At 37.3% G+C, this 17,271-nt stretch overlaps 1 non-coding gene across 1 annotated transcript; it reads left to right on the forward strand.

Moving 5' to 3' along the window:
* The first annotated feature begins 13,708 nt into the window (after positions 1 to 13,708).
* On the forward strand, positions 13,709 to 13,815 carry LOC131161036 (small nucleolar RNA R71). Its single transcript, XR_009138199.1, has one exon. It is a non-coding gene; the product is annotated as a small nucleolar RNA R71 (small nucleolar RNA).
* Positions 13,816 to 17,271: the final 3,456 nt, after the last annotated feature.

Consider the following 17,271-nt stretch of genomic DNA (forward strand, 5'->3'; position numbering starts at 1 on the left):
TTTTATACTTGCTGCTGCTTAGGTTTCCGCTATGATTGACGGGCGTCCCCGTTACCCATGGGTTCGGGTCAACTTTTTCATTTAATATATTACATTTTATGTTAAAGAAATTGAGGTCGTTACAAATTTGATATTATAAATCTTGTGCTGGGATAAATTAAGTAAGCTTAGGATATTTGCATCATTATTGCAAGTGTCCAATAGCTTGGATTTTTGTTGTGCAAATATTTCTCAAACAAGCAAAACATTTTCAAACTAGTATTGTGCATATTATATTGAGGAAAACTCTTTTGAACTAGTTTGATTATCTTATTCATATCTTTGGAATATTGATTTGCTATTGATTTGTGTCTTACTTAAATTCTAAGGTATTGCTTGTTTAGAAAACTCTTAAGCATATTAACGATCATATCTTGTTGAGTATAACTTGCACAAAAATATACATCACTGAGCTTACATCTACCTACATTGTTGATGTGTATGTGATTGATTAAGTATATTGCGCGTACAGGGGTACATATCTGCTTTACATGAAAGCATAATCACTATACCGATTACTTTGTGAAAAATACTGATGTATTTCCAAGCGTGGCTTGAGGGGGTTTGATCTAGCCCAGAAGTGTGACAACCCGAATAAAAATGATATTTAAAATAATAAAGAGGAATGAAAATGGAAACAGTAATGGAATGAGGAAGTCGACTTCGTCGATGACATTGTACTTTAGAAGGAATAACCGAGGGGAATCATCAAGGCTTCGTCGACGAATACAGGGGATTCGTCGACGAGGGTTTAAAAGAATTCCTCGACAAAGACTGAATTTCATCGATGAGGAAATACCAAGAGAGGTTTTGAGCCAACTGAATTTCCTCGACGAGGACTGAATTTCATCGACAAAATTATTAAAGGATTCGTCGACAAATGACGTGGCTCGTCGACGAATCTAGTTCTATAAATATAGAAAAATCTGGATTTTACTTCACAGTTAAGCCATCTTTCATTTTCTCTCTCTCCCCTTCGGTCCTCTCTCTCTCTCTCTCTCTCTCTCTCTTATTGATTTTGGGCCAGATTTACCCCAGATCGACAATCCGAAGTCACCATGACGCTTCTGAGGAAGTTCTCTCCAAATTTGCCGGAGCGGATCGTTGGTGAAAGCAAGTTGGAAATCTTTCCTAAGTTGAGGTAAAGATTTTTAAGCCAAATTTGATCTTATGGTAGTTATAGGAAATGATGTACACGTAGAAATACTGAAGTTTAGTACTGTGTGTTTTTATTTTTAGGGTCTTGATTAGGAAATCCTATGGGTGTTAGACCAGGATATTTTATGGGCTTTCTCAGTAGTCAGGTAAGGGAATAAACTAAAGGAGTTACTTTTCAATCAAATTATTATTATTTATGAGTAACTTGATTTCCTGAAAGTATTTACGATATTTGAATATTAAGGAATAAATGTATGTTTGAGAAAAATACTGCCAATGTGATGGAACATATATATATATGTATGAGATGCCAGAAATTATGATTTTTAGAATATAATGTATGGTTTTATGCAGAAAATGTGTGGCATGAATATTATTTTCCATGGAAGAATATCATGATATGACGATGATACGAATGAAATATGTTTTGTGAAATTATGAAAAAGTACAGTATATTATGATGATTTTGAAATGCATGGTAATTGATTTAATTTCAGAATGATATGTTCGACACGAGGCCGTAATTATGATATGTTCAGCATGAGGCCGTAATTATGAAAGATTCTATATAATCATGTACTATATGTTTTCAGAACCCGGATGTTAGTTTAGTTCAGTTCAGGAGGTCGGTACCGTAGCAATATAGATCAGATATCTATGTTCAGATTAGTGCTAAACACTCTACGAAGGGGTGGGAGATGGATAGTCGATGTGGCTTTCAGTAGAGTGTGGACATCCACCTGGCAATCCGGCCCAGGGTGTGGCGGGCCTATTGTACTTACAGACATTTTTGACTCGGTAGTGGTTGGTCAGCCTTTGTCGGGTCTCGCCTTCGGGCTGTACAACCCGTCATGGGGGGTAACACATGACATCAGCTAGCTATTCATCCTATGTATGTTTTCAGTATTATCAGTTATAACATATGCTTTACATACGATATGATTTATTAGCAAATATGAAAGTAAATGATTATTCAATATATTACGATAAATGTCTACAAATATATGAAATGTACTGTATATGTATAATTACCATAAATATTCATGTTGCCACATAGATGTATTTAGTTTATTTTCCCTTACTGAAATGTGTCTCACCCCCAACATTAATTAATTTTTCAGGAGACCCTGACTGACCGGCGGGTCGTGGCCACCGTTGAGTTAGTGATATTACCCCGTTAAAAGGGTAAGATTTTGTACTAGGGTCAGAATTATTTTGTATTTGATCCTAGAGTTATTTTATGTTTATGAGCATGTATATAAATACAGTTATTTGATGTTGTAGTAAACTCTGGTATTATGTTTTATGGTTGGATGATTGAAATTTTATACTTGTTGCTACTTAGGTTTCCACTATGATTGACAGGTATCCCCATTACCCACGGGTTTGGGTTGACTTTTTAATTTATTATGTTATATTTTATATTAAGAAATTGAGGTCGCTACAAGAAGGATCAGGTTGGGGTCAGCCCTGTGAATTTGACCTACTGCCTTCTCCGCCCCGCAAGGAGAGTTTGTAAAGGTTAAGGTCAGTCCTGTGCTAATTGACCAGGTTGTATTAGGTGTCGCTCCACCCTTTAAGTGAGCCATTAGTGGAATCCTCGGGCTTGCGAGCTAGAGGCAAGGATGTAAGCACAATTGACCAAACCCCGATAACATATCGTGTGTCCGTTTATATTTCCGCACTTTATATTTACCGCACGTGTATGTTATTGTGTGAATGACGTGCATGATTTAAATTCTGCATATTATACTTATCTGCGCATTTAGGTAGATAGACCTAGGTTGTGAATGTACTGTTGATAAAACCAGCTAACCTAGGAGAAAAAGTTTTAATACCTAATTCACCCCCCCCCCTCTTGGGAATACACCAAAGCTAACAGTAAGTAATAACATTACTTTAGGACCAAAAAAGGGTCTTTCATCTTTCACTTTTTGTTTCTTTTCTAAAGATAACACTAACATAATTATGATACCGTTTTACGAATGGGTATCATAAAGAGTGTTGAAAGGCTAATCATCACTCAAATGGTTGGTTAATCACCTTTCCTATGCACAAATGTACTCCCAAACTCTAAATCTGGTTTTTATAGACCGTTTTCAAGAGTTTTCTTTATTTTTTCAGTTTTTTTTTTTAAAAAAAAAATTAAGGTGCTAACTCCATTTTTAACTATTTTTTACCCCTCTTTCATCAAAACTCTTTATTTTATATTTGCGAACTCTATGTTGCCTCATCCATTCCATCCGGTTGAACATCAAATAGAGCCTTTGTAATGACCCAAAAATTACACCATTTTAAAAGAAAATATAATTTACTCTGATACCCCGGTAATAGCTACTATAACATCTCAGGCCCCAAATGGGCACTGAGGTATCCCTATACACAAATTGACACACCTAAGCAGCGAAAAACATAAAGTCATACACATATATTTACAATATCAGAATTCAGTGTTCCAAACCATACATACATATTTACATATCACCCTAGTATCATCTGCTCAAAAATACAATCCCCTGAATACACTTACCCTATAACAAGGTAGTACAAAAGTCTCTCTATTTGCGAGCCTGATCTGCTTGCCTAACTGGATCACCTGAAAAACGTTAAATCACTGGAATGAGATAACGATCAGTAAGTGGAAATATGCAATTACTAGTGTGTGGCGATTAAGTTTCATAACTATTATATTGACAATATCTGAAACTGTAAAACCTAGTAACTAAATATATAATATAACTTGCATTTATCATAATTTAAAGTACAACTATAATATCTGAGTTTTCTACTTTTCATACTTCTAGTATCATACTATATCTACTGATATTCTGAAAATCTGAATACATATACATAATTGAAATGTTTACCCTAGAAAGCTATACATCATATGATTTAACCCCTCATAACAAGATTGTGCGGCTCGTAGGCGGGACTTAATCCTGGTTGGCCTGCCAGGTAAGTCAACTGTATTCTACCAATCCTCAATCCGGCCAAACTACAACCTCTCCTAGTCTCGGAATTAGTAACTACCTCGTCAAACCGACCACCTCAACCCCTGTCTTTTGGGGAGTCTGCAATCCCTCTAGGCACGGTTGACCAAAACCATCCATGCACTATCTAAGATGTGTGGTTACACTCTGATCTATACTAACTACGATACCGTGCTATGCTAACTGAACATAACTTGATTCATCAGGGTTTGATATTGTATATACTATTTCTATAGATACCCTACTGTTTTCATCATGCTTCCAAAATAACCATAATACTATAAATCTGATATGAAAATACTTTACTATCTGACTAAAATAACTAAAATATCTGACTATAATATATGTGTTATCTAACTATCATATCTGTCTGAATAATTTGCATTATCTGAGTGTTATGGTTTCGGAAAACATGGCATTTTGTAAATACTGTAAAATAATTGTTTGTATAATATATGTAAAATACATGTCTGATAAATATATGTCTGTAAAATATACTTGTCTGTATATATATACATTGTAAATCATGATATTCTGAGAGACTATATAAATTTTGTACTTAACAAATATCTACTCAGGTCACACAATTGATATAACTCATGTACTGAAATCTGTAAAATTGTGTAATTTATACCCTGTACCTTGATAAACAAATACTATAATTTACTAATAATATTTTTGAATTTACTAGCATAGCATGTTTCCCTTACCTAACTGGCTGGGAGGCTCGCCTCCAACTTATCCTCATGCTCACGACATACTATTCCCAAAATCCTGAAAAAATTCATATTTCCAATAAACCACTATATTTCCCCGAACCTACGTACTCGTAATTTACTAAACTATAATTTACCTAGACTCCTGGAAATATTTTTCGGGGGTCCTCACCCCGTGCCTGTAGTGTCCTAAAACACCCTAGTCTTGAAAATACAATGCCCTAATTTATTTCACAAAACTCCAGTATATTCCCATATTACTCAGAATCTAAACTCAAATAAGCCTAATAAAACTGAAAATACCCAAATAATATACTTACCCTGATTTTGGGATGGTGCTCAAGTTGGCCAAACCAACAATCTGTTTTGGCAAACTTGTAGAGAATGTCCCCAAGATCAATGTGGCGGCTTCCGATTGTCAAAACGTGGAGAAATGGGGTGAGAATCGTAAAGAGAAGGGAGAGGAACCGAGCAGGAGAGAGAGAGAGAGAGAGAGAGAGAAATGAGAAAAATGATTTTCTCTCGTTGAATCCCGATTTTTTGCTATTTATAGTGCTTTTGCCACGTGGCCTCCTCAACGAGCCACGTCACCTCGTCGATGAGTTCAAGAAGGAAGTTCTTCAATGAGCACCTAACCCTCGTCGACGAGTTTCAGGCCCCAAAATAGCCCCTCGGTAAACTCTCGTCGATGAGACACACGTTGTAGAGACCCAAACCTGTATAAGCAGGATTCATCGATGAAGGATCACATTCGTCGATGAAGTCCTTCAGAGCCTTGTCGACGAGAGAATGCTGAGGGATTTTGGGAGGTTCTCGGGAAATCCTCGTCGACGAAATTTAGGGCCTCGTCGACGATTTGTGTGGTGGATTCATCGACGAATTAGACCGGGTCAAAGGCCCTATAAATATCCCATTTGAGTTGCTTAGGAGCTAAGATTCTCCTAAAAGCTCTCTCTCTCTCTCTAAGCTGTGAATCTCTCTCTCACTCTAGGATTCTTCTCCATTCGTCGTTCATTTCCAGAAACAGAGGGTACTGCGTGGATCAAAAGAGAAAACTCTACAATTTCAGCGGATCGGATCGTCGTTTCGAAGATTTTTTGGTTTTTCCGAAAAATCGAGGTGGGGATCTGATCTTATTTTTGATTAGATATTTGGATAGTAGTCGAAGTTGTAGTAAGATTTTGTTATGTGGTTTTAGGTTTTCGGGATCCCGGGTTGTCGATTTGGACCGTGTTCGTACGAAATTTCATTTCGAGTATAAGGTAAGGGAAATTTGATTACAACAGCATTTATAGAAAACTAAACCGCTAAAAAGCTAGTTTATGTTATTATGTATGATTTAACTGCTTATTTTCTAAATTCTACAGAGTAGAAATGCCGGTTTTATGATTTTACGATTTTTGGTAAAAACGAGGATTTCAGCGTATGATCTCCAAACTTTACAAAAATCATTTATTTACATTTATACTATAGTAGGAGAGGCTCAAATCCTTTACTTATTCATTTAAATGATGTTTACTTGATTTCTATCATTTAGCGGGTTTTTGGATTAAACTTGTGTGATATATGTTGAAACGGAAATGAATGGATTTTCTATACTTTTGATATAGAATATGGGAACGAAATTCCAATTTGTTATACTGGGAATGTGAAAAACGGAGGTCGGTGATACACCGAACTGAATTAGTAAACAAAGAGGGGTAAACCGAGTGGAATTGCGTCGGTTTTAACCCAATGTGACTATCTGAATTTGTGAAAAATACTGGAATTGAATAGGCTACTGTTTTTCTATAAATTGTATATATGATACTGGAACCACAACTTGTGACCAAAAGAGGTTGAAAGAAACTTCAGTAAAAGGGGTTGAAAAACACTCCGGTTCGAGGGTTGAAATAAACTCCTAGGGCTAGGTACCGATGCTAGCAGTACAGTGCAACCATACATGATAAATCAGTATGGGTACGTTAGATGGTCGACCTGCGAGGAGTTAGTAAGCTGCTGGTAAAAATAAACCAGGGGGCGGTCGGATCATAAAAGATGCTCGGCTTTTGTCTGCACTAACACGACACCATCAGAGGCAATCAGTGCACAACCCGTACCACGGAGTAAATAAGCAAACCGTTATACCAAGCTGGAGTTGTTCTAATAGTCATATGCATGATTTAAATACTTTATGTGCAAATAAATGTTATGTGATACAGTATTATAAACAAATGTTTTGAATGCATGAGTTCTTATTAAAATATGCATGTATGCGGTCACACACTGTTATAACTCCTTCTTCCTTATTGAGAGGTGTCTCACCTTATCTTACAACCTTTGTTTTCAGGTCCATCAGGACGTCGGTCCTAGTAGGAAAAGGGACTGGGGAGATCATTTTTTGTTAGCTTATGTAAGCATATGAATTTTGTATTAAACTTGGATGAAGTTCCTTTTTGGAGGGTTGTAATAATGAAAAATATTCTAAGTCCGAATTTATGTAAATTATGGATGTATCAGTAAGCTCTGGTATAAGTCTAGTAGAAATCCCAATAGATGTTTATGTTTTTTCGCGACATTTATATCATGATTGTGTATGATTTATACTCGTATGTCCTTATTTAGGGTGGGTTGTTTCCATATCATGAACAGGTATAGGTATTTGGTGTAAGAGAGTGACACATGGGTCCATATAAAGGGCTGGGTCATTACAGTTGGTATCAGAGCCCAAAGCCAGTCGGAAGTATGATTCGTTTAATGCTGCCTAGTTAGGGATATGTGCTAAACTTAGAAGTTGTTAGTTGTTATAGTCTAGAATATACCAGAGTATAGGACGAGGATAAGACCTTGGATTTTTCTTTGTATATCTAGAGATGAAAATTCATTGATAGACTTCCGTGTTTTTTTGGATCAGTCGAAAGGTTCAAAAAATCACGGCAATCCATTGACTTTTTGTTTCCTAGTAGAAGGGTGAAATTCGAGTTAGAATGAGGATGTAAAATTTATGGAGTATGTCAATGTTAAGAATGTGAACTTTGGAGAATTGACCTTATATTGTGATAGTAGTAGTTTATGGGTAGGTTATTACCTTTCTAATGGGTTCTCGTAATTATTTCAGGATGGAATCCAGGGATATCACGGCCAACGTGAGTGGCAGTAGTAGTGAGGGTGCCGGCCCTGAGGCTGGTAATGACTCTACTAGTGTGTTACATGACTTTGCACATCAGCTTATGACTGAGGTGGTGCATTTGAATAAGGGGCAAGATCATCCTACGACTGAGTTGGGCTGCTCTATTGAGCAGTTCACCAGTGACCGGTGCAAACTGCAAGTGAACAGTATCGTAGTTTTATAATATAATGATGTGTAGAGTATCGTTCTCAGGGATTGATGTCTTAATTTTACCAAGTACCGAAATTTTACTAACCTTGATTTTATTTAGAAAAATTAATAATTTTAGACTGCGAAATTTAACAAAGCTACTTTAAATAAACTATTCAGGAGAATTTAAAACTGGATACTGCGTGTCAAATTGATGATAGTGAAATCTTCTAGGAAACCGATTTCACCTAGTTCCTCACTATGCTTTACTCATTTAGCTAATTCAACTTCGTTTTCTCTATTTGTTAGCAAATCGCCAATTTTTCCAAAAGCCTCTTTCGATAGTCAATCAGAACCTATTCTTGTTTATTATTTAACATAAGAGTATGCAAATTAATAACGCAAGAACGCAGTAAGACCCTCGATTTTTAATGCTACGTAGGTTCATACAAGTCTTTCGATCTCTATATTTACCTATGCTGAATTGTCCAAGATCTATCCTATAATCCCCCCTTTCAGTAGCAAATCACAAGACTAAAATCATTTAATTAATGGTCAGTTAATTAAAAGCATTAGACACAAAATAACTCAAACAAACATTAATGAAAACTATTTCAGATTAGCATCAATGAGCAAGCATAGTTCGAAACTGGCTACATCGTTTTCTTAGAATTCAAAAATTTAGTTCATTCTAAAAATTAAATCCAACATAACATATTTCACCATATTTTCTTCAATTTGGAGCGTACGGTAAAGATCAACACTCACCGCACCGCCGTCGCGCGTCGCGAACACCCCGAACACCACCGTTGTTCGCCGCCTTTCGATTCTAAAAAGATATTATTTTTTCGTGCTTCCAACTCTCCTTTGCTGGCTGTGTGTGTATCTTCGCAGCACCCCCAAAAGATAACCACAAGAAAGCTCCCAAAAAATAATTTTTCCAAGAAATTTTCTGTGGTTTCGCCTCCCTTGTGTGTCTAACCAAGAAAAATCAATTCTTTCTTTCTGTAAAATGTGGCCTCCCTCTCTCTCCCAACGCATGCTGCCCCCCCCCCCCCCTTCCTCTCTTCTTGCACACGGCTCTCTCCAAAGAAACCCTCCTCTTTGACTTTTTTTCATTCCTTTGCTTTTGTCTTTCCTTTCTTTGCTTTTCTTTCCTTTCTTTTGTCTTTCCATTCTTTTGTCTTTCCTTTCTATGTACCTGGTGCCTCACCCTTCTGAGATGACCCGGCTGCATGGCCGGGTCACCTCTCATTTTTTTTTTTCTTTTTTTTTTTTCAAAGGTACACGAACTGCCCTCCTCTTTCAAGCCCACTTTCGACCCTCTTACAGCTCGTAATTCTCAAAGATTAAAACATAAAAGATGTAGAGATCTTTTTCAAATTTTCCCAAAATTTTGAATCGTCTCGATCGGAGCTCGGATGAGAAAGTTACACCAAGATTACGAAGAATTGTTGAAATAATCCATAAAACAGCGTATGCTAACTTCATGTCTGATTTCGATCTTGATGCATCCATTATTTCGCAAAATGCAAAACATGAAAATTGTAGAATATTTTCTTATCTTTCGATGGCATCCTGAATCATCTAAATCGGAGGTTGGATGAGAGAGTTACGCACAGATTAAAAAGTGTCATCGGTTTTTGGCTTCCGATAGTTGCCCTACAAGAAAAAATTCCAAAATTTCATAAATTACTTAATAAAACTGAAATATTATAAATAGAACATAATGTTAAAATATTGAGAGTAATTAGGCATTTAAATACAAAATAGGATTCCCAATGCATGAATTAAAGCACCTAATTACGCAATTTAAGCGCGTAATCACACCCCCCAACTAAAGTTTTGCTAGTCCCTAGCAAATAACGTGAATGCAATTTAGGGTGGTGTCATACCAATTTTAATGAATGAATACACAGGCAACACAACCATACCCTTTCACATACAGGAATATCACCAAATTACACACAAACTCATTCATACCCAATTCACGCAACTTCGAAGTAAGTCATTCATGCAAATCTTATCATTATATAGCCATTAAGAATAGTAAACTCACGTAAAATTAACCAGCGAGCACAATTTAGAGTTAATGTAGCCATATAAATTCAAGTATAAATAGGCAAAATCTTGAAACACGTGTAATGTGTGTGACTCGTTACACCCAGGATATCCATGGACACCTAAAGAACTATCGCTTTGACTTGGCCTCACTGGTATACCCTCAAAAACACTCAAAAAGGATGGGTTCACTCATCGTATGTGAGGAGGAGTGTCATGATCAAACATCCCACATACTGCAAGGAACAAACACTAAATGTATAGAGTGGACTAGTCTGAAAAGGATCAAGCCTATTTAGGAGGTGTCGGGTCCTTCACCCTAACATCTTCTCACCTACTCGCCATGTCCAATCGAGACCACCCTAGATCAACTTATTCACAAACTAGGCGTGAATACATCTGAGGCATTAGGTGGGTGAAGAGTCTTCATATGTGGATAACATGCATCTTGTCCTTGACTTTTGTTGTAGTTGTGTGGAGCATGTATTAATCTTTCACCTCTTCTAGGGTATTTCTATTTCTCTTTTTTTTTTTCTATTGCTCATTTCAATTACTTTCTTTTCATGGTCAATTAGGAAAATCATAACACTTCTTTTATTGTTTTCATACCACCCATGTGCATTAAGTTCGAACAAGAGTCTATGAAATAAGTCTATTTCTAGGGGTGGTTCGGCCTTCACATCTTGAGTAGGCTACAAGACCTAAGTTTTTATCTCCCCACTAGATGTCACCTCTAGGCTAGCAATTCAAAAACCAAGACTAATGTACAAAGAGTATCCAAAAAAAAAAGGGAAAGTTGAGTTTCATGAACTCTGAGTTGACGTCAAAACTCAAAAGAGCGATAAATGGCTCAACAGTACCTCACAAGGTGTCAAAGTCTCCACGGGCGCTTTCTCAGTGTTCACAAGGAACCCTAAGTGCTACAAGTCACGTGAACGTGTATTTTTTTAGTCTCAAGAGATACCATGTATATACAAGAGTTTATATGGCCATATTAACACAATTGCACTACCAATCAACTTTCAATGAGTCCTAGTTTAGCCATATAAATAGAAACCACACATAAATGACCCAAGTATGTACTCCTAGGTTATATGCAAATATATGAAGGGCATAAGTAGTGTCACGCATGGCCTAATCATCCATATTCACACTTTTTTTTTTCAATGTTATTCAAAAATGAGAAGGATTGAAGAAAAGAAAGAAACTTCCCTGACTTATTGGTGAATCCGTCGAGGAGTTTAATTTTCAGCTCTGTACTCATGCCAAATAAACCTGCATCGAAAATCTAAATTATTCAAAAGTGCATAGATAAATAAATAAATAATAAAGATAAAGGAAATAAACAAAAGAAAAACTCTCTGGGTTGCCTCCCATAAGCGCTTGTTTTAAAGTCTCCAGTCAGACGTTTCAATCTTCATCAACCAGGATCACCAAGAGGAATAAATGCACAGTTCCTCTCCATTTGTTCTCCATAATAGTGCTTCAATCTCTGACCATTAACTCTGAATATATTCCCTGGGAAGAGTTTTAATCGTGAGTTGAAGAGTAGAACTTGTTGTCTTGGAGCAAACTCACACCTAAGAATCTGTTTTTCATGCCACTTCTTCATCTGCTCTTTGTAGATTTTTGCATTTTCATACGCATCACCTGAGAATGCATAGTGAAGATGCTCAGGGAATTGTTTCAACTTTAGAGATATAGGTTGCTGCATTTTTCTTTAGAGATTATAGAATCTGTCTTTGCTACCATAGGTTCTAGCCTCCCCACACGCTGCTGTGTTGTAATTTGCTGCAAGGATCGTTCTAGGTGATCAGCTTGTACATCTTTTTGAAAGACTTTTTCTACACCTTGATGAATGACATCTACTCGAAAACAAGTGCTTGGATCTTCTGAGAATCTCATGTCTTGGTAGATGTTGAACATAACCTCTTCCTTATCCACTCTCAATGTTAACTCACCCTTTTGAACATCAATTAAAGCCCTTCCAGTGGCCAAGAATGGTTGGCCAAGAATTAGCGGGACTTCTTGGTCTTCCTCCATATCTAACACCACAAAATCAGTAGGAAAAATAAATTTATCCACTTTTACCAATACATCTTCTATGATTCCACGTGGATACTTGATGGATCGGTCTGCTAGTTGCAACGAAATGGTTGTTTGTTTCATCTCTCCAAGTCCCAATTTCCTGCAAACAGAAAGTGGCATAAGATTAATACTAGCACCAAGATCACATAAAACTTTATCAAAAAATAAATTTCCAATAGTGTAAGGCAAAGTAAAACTCCCTGGATCTTTTAATTTTTGAGGCAATTTCTTTTGAAGAATAGCACTACACTCCTCGGTAAGCTTCACTGTTTCGAACTCCTCCAACCTTCTTTTCTTTGAAATGATCTCCTTCAAGAATTTGACATAGTTTGGCATTTGTTCCAAGGCAACTGCAAAAGGAATATTTATGTGAATTTTCTTAAAAATATCCAAAAATTTAGAAAATTGCTTATCTAATTTTTGCTTTTGAAAGCGTTGAGGATAAGGAAGTGAAGTAGAGAGAATAGGAGGATTGTTAGGAAATGAAATTGCTGGAAATGTGTCCGTCTCTCTTGGTGTGTCATCCACAACCTCCTCTTCTTCCCCTTTATTCTTGCTTCGACCATTCTTTTCAGGTGTAGGTGTGGACATGGTTTCCTTTGCTGGTGATTTCTCAATTTCTCTTCCACTCCTAAGTGTGATGACATTGCATTGTTCCTTAGGATTCACTTCTATGTTGCTAGGAAAAGTTCCTCTCTGTTGGGTATTTATAGTCGTGGCCAATTGCCCAATTTGCATTTCAAGGTTCTTCATAGTGGCTCCCATATTGTTGCACTGAGTCTCAATGTTGTCTAGTCGTGCATCTGTCTTTTTAAACCTTGCTTTTGTCTCCTCAACAAAAGATATCATGGCATCCTCAAGTGACATCTTCTTCTCACCTTGATGACTCTCAAATCCTGCAGGAGGTTGCAGCACATTCCTTGTATTTCCGTAAGACAAATTCTCATGATTTCGAAGCACTGAATGGTAATATTGTGGCAAAGGATCACCACGATAATTGTAGTTCCGATTATTGATGTATTGAACCTGTTCTTAACTCGCTCCAATACTCGAATCTGTCCTACTTGTAGCTGCCACATATTCTGCACCTTGTGGTATCCTCTGGGTTGTCAAAGCTGAAATTTGATGGGATAGAGAAGCGACTTGAGCTGAAAGTGCAGCAAATGGCTCCAATTCATGAATTCCAGCAACTTTCTTAGCCATAGTTCTTTCAGTTGGCCATTGATAGTTATTTGAGGCCATTTCTTCCAAAAGAGCAGTAGCACCCTTAGGTGTCTTTGACATCAAAGTTCCCCCAGATGTAGCATCAACTAAAGTCTGCGTTTTCCCAGAACATCTGAATTTGCAACCAATCCGGCAATCCATGTTGTGGGCAACGTTGAATCAAATCTTTATACCTTTCCCATGCTTCATAGAGTGATTCAAAATCATACTGCTTGAATTGACCAATCTCACTCCTGAGTTGAGCTGTTTTTGCTGGTGGAAAGAATTTAACTAGAAATTTTTATGCCATGTCCTGCCAACTAGTAATACTCCCAGGTTGTAGCGACTGTAGCCAACCTCTTGCTTTGTCCCTCAAAGAGAAAGGGAATAATTTCAGTCTAATGGTGTCTTTAGTAACACCATTGATCTTCACAGTATCACAAATCTCCAAAAACATTGCTAAATGGATATTGGGATCATCAAGTGGCGATCCACTGAATTGGGCCTGCTGCACCATGCTGATTAATGCGAGTTTGAGCTCAAAATTGTTGGCATTAATGGGCTAGTGTCTGATACCCGAATAGTTGTCATTCACAACTGGTCGCACATAATCCTTAGGGCGCGTGGCTGTGCATTATCTTGTCCATTCTCCATGGCTAATACCCTCTTTTTCCTTAATGCTCTAAGCATTCTTTCAATCTCTGGATCAAAAGGAATAATGGCACGTGTTCTAGCACTGCGCATCCAACATAAAAAACACACGAGACATACAAAAAAATAATAATAAAATAAAATAAATAAATAAAAATATAAAAATAAAATTCTAAATTAAAACCAAGATCACTTTGTATCGATATTGGCAAAACTAAAAAAAACTCAATCCCCGGCAACGGCGCCAAAAACTTGACTAGTACAAACTGCAAGTGCACAGTATCGTAGTTTTATAATGTAATGATGTGCAAAGTATCGTCCTTAGGGATTGATGTCTTAATTTTACCAAGTACCTAAATTTTACTAACCTTGATTTTATTTAGAAAAATTAATAATTTTAGACTGCGAAATTTAACAAAGCTACTTTAAATAAACTATTCAGGAGAATTTAAAACTGGATATTGCGTGTCAAATTGATGATGGTGAAAACTTCTAGGAAACCGATTTCACCTAGTTCCTCACTATGCTTTACTCATTTAGCTAATTCAACTTCGTTTTCTCTATTTGTTAGCAAATCGCCAATTTTTCCAAAAGCCTCTTTCGATAGTCAATCAAAACCTATTCTTGTTTATTATTTAACATAACAGTATGCAAATTAATAATGCAAGAACGCAGTAAGACCCTCGATTTTTAATGTTACGTAGGTTCATACAAGTCTTTCGATCTCTATATTTACCTATGCTGAATTATCCAAGATCTATCCTATAATCCCCCCTTTCAGTAGCAAATCACAAGACTAAAATCATTTAATTAATGGTCAATTAATTAAAAGCATTAGGCACAAAATAACTCAAACAAACATTAATGAAAACTACTTCAGATTAGCATCAATGAGCAAGCATAGTTCGAAACTGGCTACATCATTTTCCTAGAATTCAAAAATTTAGTTCATTCTAAAAATTAAATCCAACATAACAGATTTCACCATATTTTCTTCAATTTGGAGTGTACGGGAAAGATCAACACTCGCCGCACCGCCGTCGCGCGTCACGAACACCCCGAACACCACCGTTGTTCGCCGCCTTTCGATTCCGAAAAGATATTATTTTTGCGTGCTTTCAACTCTCCTTTGCTGGTTGTGTGTGTATCTTCGCAGCACCCCCAAAAGATAACCACAAGAAAGCTCCCAAAAAATAATTTTTCCAAGAAATTTTATGTGGTTTCGCCTCCCTTGTGTGTCTAACCAAGAAAAATCAATTCTTTCTTTCTGTAAGATGCGGCCTCCCTCTCTCTCCCAGAGCACGCTGCCCCCCCTCCTCTCTTCTTGCACACGGCTCTCTCCAAAGAAACCCTCCTCTTTGACTTTTTTCATTCCTTTGCTTTTGTCTTTCCTTTCTTTGCTTTTCTTTCCTTTCTTTTGTCTTTCCTTTCTATGTACCCAGCACCTCACCCTTCTGAGATGACCCGGCTGCATGGCCGCGTCACATCTCATTTTTTTTCAAAGGTACACGAACTACCCTCTTCTTTCAAGCCCACTTTTGACCCTCTTACAGCTCGTAACTCTCAAATCTTAAAACACAAAATATGTAGAGCTCTTTTTCAGCTTTTCTCAAAATTTTGAATCGTTTCGATAGGAGTTCGGATGAGAAAGTTACGCCAAGATTACGAAAAATTGTTGAAATAATCCATAAAACGGCGTATGCTAACTTCACGTCTGATTTTGATCTTGATGCATCCATTATTTTGCAAAATAAAAAACATGAAAATTGTAGAACATTTTCTTATCTTTCTATGGCATCCTAAATCATCTAAATCAGAGGTTGGATGAGAGAGTTACGCACAGATTAAAAAGTGTCGTCGGATTTTTGGCTTCCGATAGTTGCCCTATAAGAAAAAATTCCAAAATTTCATAAATTACTTAATAAAACTAAAATATTATAAATAGAACATAATGTTAAAATATTGAGAGTAATTAGGCATTTAAATACAAAATAGGATTCCCAATGCATGAATTAAAGCACCTAATTACGCAATTTAAGTGCGTAATCAACCAAATTGAAGCCCTTTGCTTTTATGGGCAGTACAGATCCAGTTCGTGCTGAGAATTGGATCCAAGAGATTGAGAAGATCTTAAATGTGTTGAACTGCACTGAAAGGCAGAAAGTAACCTTCGCCACGTTCAAGTTGGCAGAGGAGGCTAAAAGATGGTGGGTGTCTGAAAAATAGATGGTAGAGCACCGACCGATACCAATAGCATTGACGTAGGCCCGATTCAAAGAGCTCTTCTTTGAATGTTATTTTTCGGCCACAATTAGAAATGCGAAAATGAAGAAATTCATGAATTTGATGCAGGGATCGTTAACAGTGTAGCAGTATGCTGCCAAATTCCAGGAGCTGTCTCGATTTGCTCCATTCGTGATTCCTGATGAAGCGAAGAAGGCTTGGAAGTTTCAGAGGGGTCTGAGGAGCGAGATCTGTAAGCAGACGGTGATCTTGCAGCTGCAGGACTTTGCTACGTTGGTTGATAAAGTCACGGTAGCATAGGAGTGTTTACTAGAGGATGCAGAGGTTCAGGTTGCAAAGAAGAGGCCAGCGCCTCCTAATTATTCGTCTGGGGCAGGACAGGGTAAGTGGAAGAAAAACAGTGGTGGTACGTCCCAGAATGCTGCATAATTTCCACATTGCTCTTTATGTGGTAGGAAACACCAGGGGCAGTGTTGGTTGTCTACGGGAGCCTGTATGCGGTGTGGTACATCAGATGAGAGACTGTCAGATGCAGAAGAATAATGGAGTCTTGCAGTAGCAATACAGAGGGAATGCTTCGACACAGCATGGCGGTCAGCAGGGGGTACTACCCAGGCTAGGGTATATTCTTTGACTCCTGGTGACGCTGAGAACGCTGATGATGTAGTCACAAGTATCATTTACATGCTTCCTCATTAAGCTGTAGTATTATTTGATTTCGGGGCAACACATTCTATTATTTCCCAAGGCTTTGTTAAATTGTGTGGATTAGAAGTGCAATTGCTAGGTGATGAACTAGTGGTGGCTACATCGTCTGGATCGA

The sequence above is a fragment of the Malania oleifera genome, chromosome 7 (genome assembly GCF_029873635.1).
Source record: "Malania oleifera isolate guangnan ecotype guangnan chromosome 7, ASM2987363v1, whole genome shotgun sequence".
Lineage (NCBI taxonomy): Eukaryota > Viridiplantae > Streptophyta > Magnoliopsida > Santalales > Ximeniaceae > Malania > Malania oleifera.